Genomic DNA, 11164 nt, shown 5'->3' with positions numbered 1-11164 from the left:
CATTTGAGGTTTGTACCAGCTTTGTATTTCAGGCCACAATTCCACTAGGCCAGGCTGCTCAGTAGTAGGAGCTAAGGTTTTGTGAGGTGGGGGATCCAAACTTTCCCTTGAGCTTGGAGAGCTCTAAAGGCTTGAGGCATTTTTCTGGCTGTTTGCCTGCCCTAACGAACTTAATTATGTGACTGTTGAGATCACTGAACTGTTGGGCCAAGACCCTGACAAGTTAGGGAGTCGGGGCAGCACATTGATTTTACTGTAAATGCTGGAAATACTCAGCAGGTCAGGCAGCATCTGTGGAGAGAGAAACAGAGGTAATGTATCAGGTCGATGACCTTTTGTCAGAACAATTATCGAGCTGAAACATTAATTCTGTTTCTCTCCCCACAGATGCTGTCTGACCTACTGAGTATTTCCAGCATTTTCTGTTTTTATTTCAGTTTTCCAGCATCCGTAGTATTTTGATTTTTAATTTTTATTGTGCTTGCTTGTCTGAGGAATGATATGAGTAGTTTGTCCACCTATCCAGGTCAACGTATATACTTGCAATAACAACTTATATTTATATAACTCCTTTAACGTAATAAAATGTCCCAAGGTGCTTCATGGGAGTGTTATCAAAAGAAACATTTGACACCGAGCCATATAAGGAGATGTTAGGGCAGATGATCAAAAGCTTGGTTAAAGAGGTAGGTTTTAAGGAGTGTCTTAAAGGAGGAAAGAGAGGCTGAGAGATTTAGGGAGGGAATTCCAGAGCTTAGGACCTAGGCGGCTGAAGACTGGTGGAGCATTTAAAATTGGAGATTTTCAAAAGGCCATAAGAGGCAGAACGTAGAGGTCTAGGGAGATTATAGGGCTGGAGGAAATTAGAGAGAGAAGATGGGGGTAGGCCATGGAGGGATTTGAAAACAAGGATGAGAATTTTAAAATTGAGGCATTGCTTAACCGTGAGCCAATGTAGGTCAGTGAGCACAGGGGAGATGGGTGAGCGGGACTTGGTGCGAGTTAGCACATGGGCGCAGAGTTTTGGATGACCTCAAGTTTATGGAGGGTCGAACTAGGGAGGCCGTTGGAATAGTCACATTCAGAGGTGATAAAGCATGGATGAGGGTTTCAGCAGCAGATAAGTTGAGGTAAAGGCGGAGACGGGTAATATTACAAAGGTGGAAATGGGCAGTCTTCGTGATAGAACGGATACGAGGTAGGAAGCTCAATTTGTGATGAAATATGACACCAAGGTTGTGAACAGACTTGGTCAGCCTTAGACAGTTGCTGGGGAGAGAGACCGAATCATTGGAAAGGAAACAGAGTTTGTGGCGTGAACCAAAGACAAAGTCTTTCCGATATTTAATTGGAGGAAATTTCTACTCATCCACTGCTGGATGGTGGACAAGCATTCGGATAGTATAGAGACAGTAGAGGGTTTGAGACAGGTTGAGGAGAGGTAGAGCTGGATATCATTATCTTACATGTGAAAACTCATCTTGTATTGCCAGATGATTTCACCACGAGGCAACTTGTAGATGAGAAATAGGAGATGCCAAGGATAGATTCTTGGGGGACACCAGAGGTGGCAGTGCGGGACCGGGAAGAGATGCTATTCCCATTGCAGGTGATTCTATGTTAGGGAGTGTGCTCCCATTTAACTGGGCAAAGGTGAAGAGTGGATGGAGCAGAATCTTTTGGTCCACCATGTCAAAGGTTGCAGACAAGCCCAGAAGGCTGAGAAGGAAGAGATTACCTTTGTCGCAGTTAATTAGGATGTCGTTTGACACCTTGGTAAGAGCCGTTTCGATACTGTGGCAGGGGCAGAAGGATGATTGGAGGGATTCAAACAAGGAGTTCTGGGAAAGGTGGGGATGGATTTGGGAGGCTTCAACATGGTGAAGAACTTTGAAGAGGAAAGGGAGGTTGGAGATGAGAACGATAGTTTGCAAGGACTGAGGGGTCAAGGGTTGTTTTTTTGAGGAGGGGGCGATGACGGTAGATTTGAAGGAAAGGGGGACAACACTGGAGGAGTGAGAACCGTTAACAATATCTGCCAACATGGGAGCCAGGAAAGAAAGTTGCGTTGTCAGCAATTTAGTAGGAATAGGGTCGAGTGAGCAAGAGGTCGGTCTCATTGACAAGATGAGCTTTGAAAGGGCAAGAGGGGAGATAGTAGAGAAATTAGAGAACTATGCAAATTTAGGGTTAGGGCAGGGGGAAAATGGAGGGAAAGTAAGGTCCGGTGGGCTAGGGGATGGGAGGGAATTAAAGCAGAAGCAGCTGAACGAATGTTGTCGATCTTTTTAACAAAGAAGTCCATGAGTTCCTCACATTTATTATTGGAGGTGAGGGAGAAGGAGGCAGGGGAGGGTGGTTTGAGAAGACGGTTAGTGGTAAGTGTTATTCTTGCAATCAGTAAGCGATAGTTATTTTTATACACGGTCGAAGAGTTACTGCGACACCCACGTATCTCGGAAGCCCTTGCCGGATCATGTGAAGGAAAAAAGAACTCGCATTGAACTCAGGACGTCCCAAAGCACTTTACAGCCTATTAAGTGTCCATCATCATGGGCAGCCCCTCAGAATCGAGGAAGACTTGCTTCCATTCCTGAAGTGAGTTCTTTGGTGGCTGAACAGTCCAATACGAGAACCACAGACTCTGTCACAGATAGTCATTGAGGGAAGGAGTGGGTGGGACTGGTTTACCGCACGCTCTTTCCACTGCCTGCGCTTGATTTCTGCATGCTCTCGGCATTGAGACTCGAGGTGCTCAGATGCACTTCCTCCACTCAGGGCGGTCTTTAGCCAGGGACTTCCAGGTGTCAATGGGGATGTCGCACTTTATCAGGGAGGCTTTGAGGGTGTGCTTGTAATGTTTCCGCTGCCCACCTTTGGCTCGTTTGCCGTGAAGGAGTTCCGAGTAGAGCAATTGCTTTGGGAGTCTCGTATCTGGCACGCGAACTATGTGGCCTGCCCAGCGGAGCTGATCGAGTGTGGTCGGTGCTTCAGTGTTTCACAGTGCTTCACAGTGCAGTCACTGTGGTAATGTAGGAAATGTGGCAACCAATTTGCATACTGCAAGCTCCGACAAACAGCACTGTGATAATAATCTGTTTTAATCAGTTTAATGCAAGATAAATCGAGGTGCCTGAAAGCTACCCGTAAACGACCGGTACCTCCTTTATTACAGTAAGGATTATGTGACAAATCAGTAGAATATATTTTCAGTTTCAATTTAAGTAGTTTCACATTTACAAGGCAGTGAACAGAGAATGTGCTGTGCAGTGCAGAGTAACAAAGCAGAGTAATTTATTTGCCATCTCCTCTGCTGAATTTATTTACTATGGCTAATCTCAGTGAACAAAGCAGGGCTGGGCGTTTTCTTTAACTCAAGCCCCAGAATGACCCAAAATCCAGCAGAGATAGCAGGAAGTGAAATAAAAAACGATCTGAACTGTTTACCTTATGCACCTAGCTTGACAAGTCGTGTATCTTAGGGTTAGCAAAAAAATGACACCATCTGGCCTGGTCAAATTTCAGGTCTAGCTGCTGAGCCATGCTGACACACCCTGGAACATTATCAATTTGCAGTTATAAACCCTTATCTTTCACTACATTATTCTTCTCCGTTTATAGATTATACAATTCGATGAAAAAAAAGTTATATGCAGAGAAATAATATAATGAAAAGAGTATCACATTCATTATTTTGCACTACTGCTTTTAATTCAGTTATGTAAAAGGAAAACATCATTTACTTGTACTCACTGGACTCATTGGTTCACGTATTTCAGGTTCTTAAATTCTAAACAACGGTGCAACCATCATTATATTAAAGGGTAATTTTGGATTACGGAAGGGTAAGTACTAGGTATATTAAGTATTTAGTCCTACACAATTCCCTGATTATTAATTTTTAACTTTAATTTTTAAGTTGTTTTATAATTAATTCCATTTACAGATCTTCTTTTCTAAGTCTTCACCCAATATATCAAAAACAAATGTAAATGGGATTACTTTTAAAAACTGAATTGATTCAAAACAAGATTATGTGAGACTAATCTTAGAATACTGTAGACACTTGATACTGCAATAAAGTCCCTCTTCTATTGCTACTAGTTTGACAGAACTCCACAGAGTCTCGGCAAAAGTGTTCCAGCAGGGAAATGGGCTCCTCGTCTTGGCTTAATTTCAAAGGAGTCCATCTCAAAACTATCTATAAAGCTGGCATTTGGAACAGTTTCTATACATTACATACTAAACATTCTTGCCTTGACCCAAGCCTAGAAATTGGATGGTTTATCGCCACCCGTTACCGCCATAATCCGGCGAAAGAATGGCGGCCACTATTCTTCGCAGCGGCCGACATTTTTAGGTGGCCGGCAGCGCTGCTGATGGTAGCGATGGCAAAAATCATTGAAATAAAGCAGATTGTGATGTCAGTGAGTGTTCAACGCTCACTTGATGCCCGATCTGCTATGTTAGATTTGCCGCTTCACTTACTGACATGCCTCGACTACAACATGCTGAGCAAGCGTTGACAAGCAGGAAGGTGGCTCCAGCAATGGCATTTAAAGGAATCAGAAATCACTTGCACCCGACAAGTTCGTTCAGTTTGACTGGCTCTGTGCAACTTTCTGTAACTCCACCAGCTTTATAAACTTCTTTCAAGATTCTAAGGTAACAGAGAGTGTTGTGGCAAGTAGAGATCGCCTTCATTCTTATTTAAAGGCTTCTGCTCACGATACTTGCTCACAGTCATGGGGGTTGCCCACTGACAGACAACCTCGCGCTTGAATATCTTCAGGACAGCAGAGTAAGCGAAGATGAGAAAATGCGCGCAGAGGGAGGAGGGGTGCCAGAAGGGCTCTCAACCAGAGGATCAAGCTGAGACTGCATGACAGCACTGAGCTTGGATGGGATCAAGCTGAGACTGCACGAGAGGGGTTTGAGTTTGGATGCCACCAAGCAGAGATTGCATGTGAGCAGTTTGCGCTTCTGCTGCAGCACTTAGACGTTGAGTCGCTTCTGCCTATGCTGCAATGGCAGCCATGACATCGCTCATCACACGCACCATCATGTCTGGGTCGACATGGTCTCTTCTGGAGTCTCCCATCATTGCCTGCATGGAAATCCTGGGCTCCAAGCTCTGTGCAGAGCCCCGTGCAATATTGGAGGCGGACCCTTCCACGCTCCTTGGCATTACCACGAGGCTCTCTGGCAGGCTCGTCATTGCACCTATCAAATCAGTGTGCATGCCCATCACCCTTCTTCTGAAGGCCAACCCATCGGAGTCCTTTGCAGCAGAACTCCTTGTTGCAGCCCACTTGTGCCCTGTGCAGAGCTCGCTACTACACTTGCTTCTAAAGCTGCCGCCATGACGGTGAACTGGCTTGACAATGAGATGCTGTAGTATCACTGCACCTCCCCTTTAAGTACTGAATGAAGTCTGTGCCACACATGATTGGGAATTAGACTGGCCCCGATACTGTCCACCTGTTGAGCGTTAAGCCAGTGAGCAGCAGTTTTAGTGCTGAAATCGTGACTATACTCATGTTAATCAAAAGTGAGCATGAACTAGACCATTTTGAGGTGGTGCAGCTCAACATCATTAGGCCTTAACACTGCCCATTTTGTGGCTATATCCAATTTCTAGGCACTTGTATACAAAGCCCATTGCATTTTCTTTATCAATACAGTCCATTATTTCCTCAAATCACTCATTTAAATTTGTCAGACTTGTCTTTTACCAATCTGTGGTGGCTGTCCTCAATTAACCCATGTCTTTTTGAGTGAGTGTTAAATTTATCCTGTATTATGGCCCCTTGATACTTATGGCCCAATGTTAGGCCTATAGTGACCTGATTCATTATGTTCTGCTTTTTGAGCAGAGTTCTTACATTGGGAAATCTCCAATTCTTTGGTACAAATTCGATATCTAAGGATGTTTGAAAGATTGTGGTTTGAACCTCTATAGTATTTCCTCCCTCATTTTGCTCAATATTCTAGGATGGATGCCATCAAGGCCTGGTGGATTTTCAACTTTGAGTACCATCATTTTTTTTAGTACTACTTCCTTATCTATAATTATCCTATCTAATTGCTCCTGTGGCTCTTGTTGTACCTGTCATTCTAACTACTCGTTAACTCTAAAGATTGAGCCTTAATGGTTTCAGACACCATGGGGAGGTGGGGAGAGAGTGAAGGGAGAGTTTTGCATTCGAGAAACCCGGAAAAATGGGTTTCACTCAGGTCCTGCCGAATTTAACGGCAGGATCAGATTAAAATTTTTTGTCTCCCTTTCCTGGGCGCAGTTAGCCAGATTGAGAGGCTGGCTGGCTGTCATGTGTATAGGCCTTTGGTACCAGGCCACAACTGAGGAGCGCAGAGGAGGGAGGAATCGGAAAGACCAGGGATTGGGGGTAGGGTAGAAATGAAAAGGGCTGGGTCGTAGGAGATTGTGGCTCGGGGGGCGGCGGGGGGAAAGAGATCAGATGACAGCAGGGGTCTGATCACAGGGTGGTGGGGGTGGGGGAAGCAGGTTAGCTTGGTGGGCCGGGGGGAGTAGCAATCCTACTCCTCCTGGCCCACAAGCAATGCTGGAAAGACACATTCCTGCTGGGACCAGGAGTCCTCACCTCCCTTTAGCTGATGGGTTTTCCCGGGTCTGGGAAACCTGGCCAGACAGCATTAAATTTTAAATGGAGGTAAAATCTGAAATACTCAGTGTCATTGGAGTGGATTGGTTGCCCGCCCCACCTCTGTTAAAAGCGGAAGTAGGCAGGGTTCAAGGTGGGTTCTATTTAGGTTTGAGATTTTTTTTACACTTTCCACCTGACCCAAACATTTCTGTGGGTTAAAATTCCCCACCATATAATCAAGCTCTCAACAATATATTGTCTTCAATAACTTTATTCACACAACCACAAAGTAAAGAAAGAGTATAGTTACTTCTATCCAGGAAGTGGCTGTTTTCACAAGCTGTAGCTCTCTTAGCTATATTTATACTTAACCTGTTTACTGCATCCGTGATCTAACCTTGCTCAACTAAGACACAAGAATGTTCTATTATCACACATATAGGTACCATACCTTGCAGTCAATCCTCAATTTACACATCCCCTTCTGCACAATGTTAACAAATATGAGTAAAGGTGTTAGGTATACAACAAGGCATAAAGCAAGACATTCCTCATTTTGAAAATGCTGACACTTGCATTCCAGAACTCAAGCTCACAATGGACTGAAATGTTCAGTAATTTTCCATTGAAATGCATGGCATAGCATAGGACACCGATCAACTTAACAGAATCTCATCTGTCTACACTCTGCGTGAAAACTGAGACAAAACTTGTTAGTATCTCTGCCATTCCTTCATCTTCCACAAGATTCCCTTTTTTAAATAAAATCTCTAGTTAGTCCTATACCTTTTGTTATCAAAAGGAGATGGCAATGGGGCAAATTAACATACAAAAGATGAGTCTGGAGATTTATTTCTTAACTTGCCCCATTACCATCTCCTTTTGCCTTGCACCATCATTCCTTTTGTCTCTTAATCTCTTCCCTACCACAGGCCTTTTTGTTCTTTCCTCCCCCCTACACTTGCTTAAAAACTTGTTACATCTCTAACTTTTTCCAGTTCTGGTGAAGGGGTAATGACCTGAAACATGAACTGTTTCTCTCTCCACAGATGCTGCCTGACCTGCTGAGTATTTCCAAGCATTTTCTGTTTTCATAAGAATTAGGAACAGGAGTAGGCCATCTAGCCCCTCGAGCCTGCTCCGCCACTCAATAAAATCATGGCTGATCTGGCCGTGGACTCAGCTCCACTTACCCGCCCACTCCCCATAACCCTTAATTGCCTTATTGGTTAAAAATCTATCTATCTGTGATTTGAACACATTCAATGAGCTACCTTCAACTGCTTCCTTGGGCAGAGAATTCCACAGATTCACAACCCTCTGGGAGAAGAAATTCCTTCTCAACTCGGTTTTAAATTGGTTCCCCTGTATTTTGAGGCTGTGCCCCCTAGTTCTAGTCTCCCTTACCAGTGGAAACAACCTCTCTGCCTCTATCTTGTCTATCTGTTTCATTATTTTAAATGTTTCTATAAGATCACCCCTTATCCTTGGGAACTCCAACGAGTAAAGATCCAGTCTACTCAATCTATCATCATAAGGTAACCCCCTCATCTCCGGAATCAGCCTAGTGAATCGTCTCTGTACCCCATCCAAAGCTAGTATATCCTTCCTTAAGTAAGGTGACCAAAACTGCACGCAGTACTCCAGGGTGCGGCCTCACCAATACCCTGTACAGTTGCAGCAGGACCTCTCCCTGCTTTTGTACTCCATCCCTCTCGCAATGAAGGCCAACATTCCATTCGCCTTCCTGATTACCTACTGCACCTGCAAACTAACTTTTTGGGATTCTTGCACAAGAACCCCCAGGTCCCTCTGCACCGCAGCATGTTGTAATTTCTCCCCATTCAAATAATATTCCCTTTTACTGTCCCCCCCCCCCCAAGGTGGATGACCTCACATTTTCAGACATTGTATTCCATCTGCCAAACCTTAGCCCATTCGCTTAACCTATCTAAATCTATCTAAATCTAAATTTTCATACCTTTTGTTATCTGCCAGTCTTTCTTCATAAACTTTATTAGTCTTTCTAATTTTTGTTGCTTCCCCCTCCATACATTCTAGACTCTGCTGTATTTTTGTGTGTTATTAGCCCTAGTTTTGTTACATGTCCTTTAAGTCTATTTTTAATCTCTATTCATCCAAAGAGCACCAGCTTTTGAAACATGCCCTTTACTTCCTGTTGGAATATGTCTAGTTTTTACCCTAATCATTCATGTGAACTTTTCCCATTTTTTGTCCACTGTCTTATCTGCCAGTTTTTGTTCACAATTTATCTTGCTAAGATTGTTTCTTTCCCCAATCAAGTATCTGTACACCTTTGACTGTTCCTTCTACCTTTGAGTTTTTATATTGAACCTAATTATGTTAAGTTACCTTGAGGACTGTATCCAAGTAACTTCACTTGCCTAAGATGACAGACTGAGTTTTGACCCTGTTGCTGCCAGATTTATCTGATGTAGAGTTCTGCAGAAAGTCCGAGAAGCGGTTTTGATTAATTACATTTCCTGGAGATTGTTTTGCGGGTGGGGAGAAGGGGGGGCTGTTTGTTTGCCAATGTCCTTTTCTCCTTTTGTGCATTGGTATCAATTGGAAAGGGAAGATTTGATTTGTAGCACACCGTAGTTCATTGTACTGGGTTGTGCCGAAAACTGCATTGAGTCTGAATCACTCTTGTCAACCAACATGGGCACAGCTGTAGGATTTTGAGGTGCAGCAGATTTTCAACTTATACTGAAAAAGACTGTACAAGCCACAGAGAACGACGATGTCTGCTCCCTGGCCAATTGAGCTGGTGCAAGACATTGCTCAGCCAATGCTTCTCTACTGGAATACTTCCTACGTACGCCTGACTCCTTTACCAACGTGGAGTTAGAGGTTAACGTCTTGAAAGAATCAGAGCTTAGACATTCCTATTCCCTTTACCGAGTTTGGAGCAGTACACTTCTAAAACATTAGCGGGTAGTGCACAAGCCATTGGGAAGGATCAGTGACCTTTGAAGACCTTGAAACTGGAAGCTATCATTTACTCGAGGTGGAATAGGAAGCAATTAGAACTGAAACCTCCGTGGTCAATAGAAAGGCGTGAAAAATAAATCTCACACTGACAAAAAAGCTGGTTTGTAATTCAACAAAATTATATCAAGCTTTCAAAAATAATCAAGGGGGTTAAATTCAGAAGTGCTGAATTTTGTGCGTGTACCCCCACTGCCCCCACAGGGCAGCATATTCTCCCACACACAAATGGTGAGGTCTGAGGAGCCCCAGATATTGTGCCTCAGACCTTATCATAATGTCAGCTGTGGCTCAGTGGGTAGCACTCTCGCCTCTGAGTCAGAAGGTTGTGGATTCAATCCCACTCCAGGGACTTGAGCACAAAACATCTAGGCTGACACTCCAGTGCAGTGCTGAGGGAGTGCTGCACTGTTGTAGGTACCGTCTTTCGGATGAGACGCTAAACCGAGGCCCCATCTGCTCTCTCAAGTGGACATAAAAGATCCCATGGCACTATTTTGAAAAAGAGCAGAGGAGTTATCCTCGGTGTCCTGGCCAATATTTATCCCTCTATTAACATAATAAAAACAGATTATCTGGTCATTATCACATTGCTCTTTGTGGGAGCTTGCTTGTGTGCAAATTGGCTGCCACGTTTCTCACATTACAACAGTGACTACTCTCCAAAAAGACTTCATTGGCTGTAAAGCGTTTTGAGACATCCGGCGGTCGTGAAAGGCGCTATATAAATCCAAGTCTTTCTTTTTAATGAAGACGACACTGCTGGAGGACGTAGGTGCTCCAAGTTTGGGTCGCTGCACAGATAAGCATTTAAGCATCAGGATCAGGGAGCCGAGTAAGGATCGGGGGCCGGGTGAGTCAAGATTGGGGAGTCTGGAACTCGGGACTGTGGCGATGGGATTGCTTAGGTTTGTGAGTACTTAGGTTTTAAAAAAAAAATTACAAAAATTTAAGCGATGCTTAAGATTGATTTTCCCTGAGGTAACCTCGGGGCAAACCAATGTTGTAGCAGAGACCTGAAGCAGATGCTAGGTCCTTGATTTGTATATACAAAGTGACTAATGCTTACTTCAGGTGTGGGTAAAGGACATTGTCCTTGCCCAATGTGACGGGTGGTGTACTTCCGATCGAAAGTGTGCGCACACACATCCTGCCCGCCATTTTGGGGCCATAGGAGGCCGAGTAGCGCCTGAAAAACGGGCGCTATGCGGCCCAAATCAAGGACGACTGAGATCTGTATATTATAAAACCATCATATTTTGCAGCATCGAAAACAACAAAATTGCAAAAGACTTCTTTGTGTACGCAATGAGAGAAAAAGAACTAATGGTTCAACTCCGAACAGTGTTAAATACAACAGAAATGATCACATGACTAAAATGGCAGTGCATAGGGATGGATGAATGTTTGAAAGGGACAGTGTCCCTAGGTGATTCGCTTACAACTTAAAGCCAAAATCTAGTCCACAGTATTAATTTGGATACTGCTTTAAATTTCCAGTTTTAAGTGTGCTCATTTAAATTCTC

The sequence above is a fragment of the Pristiophorus japonicus genome, chromosome 5 (genome assembly GCF_044704955.1).
Source record: "Pristiophorus japonicus isolate sPriJap1 chromosome 5, sPriJap1.hap1, whole genome shotgun sequence".
Lineage (NCBI taxonomy): Eukaryota > Metazoa > Chordata > Chondrichthyes > Pristiophoridae > Pristiophorus > Pristiophorus japonicus.
The sequence above is the reverse complement of the archived record's forward strand: the minus strand, read 5'-3'. Positions refer to the sequence as shown.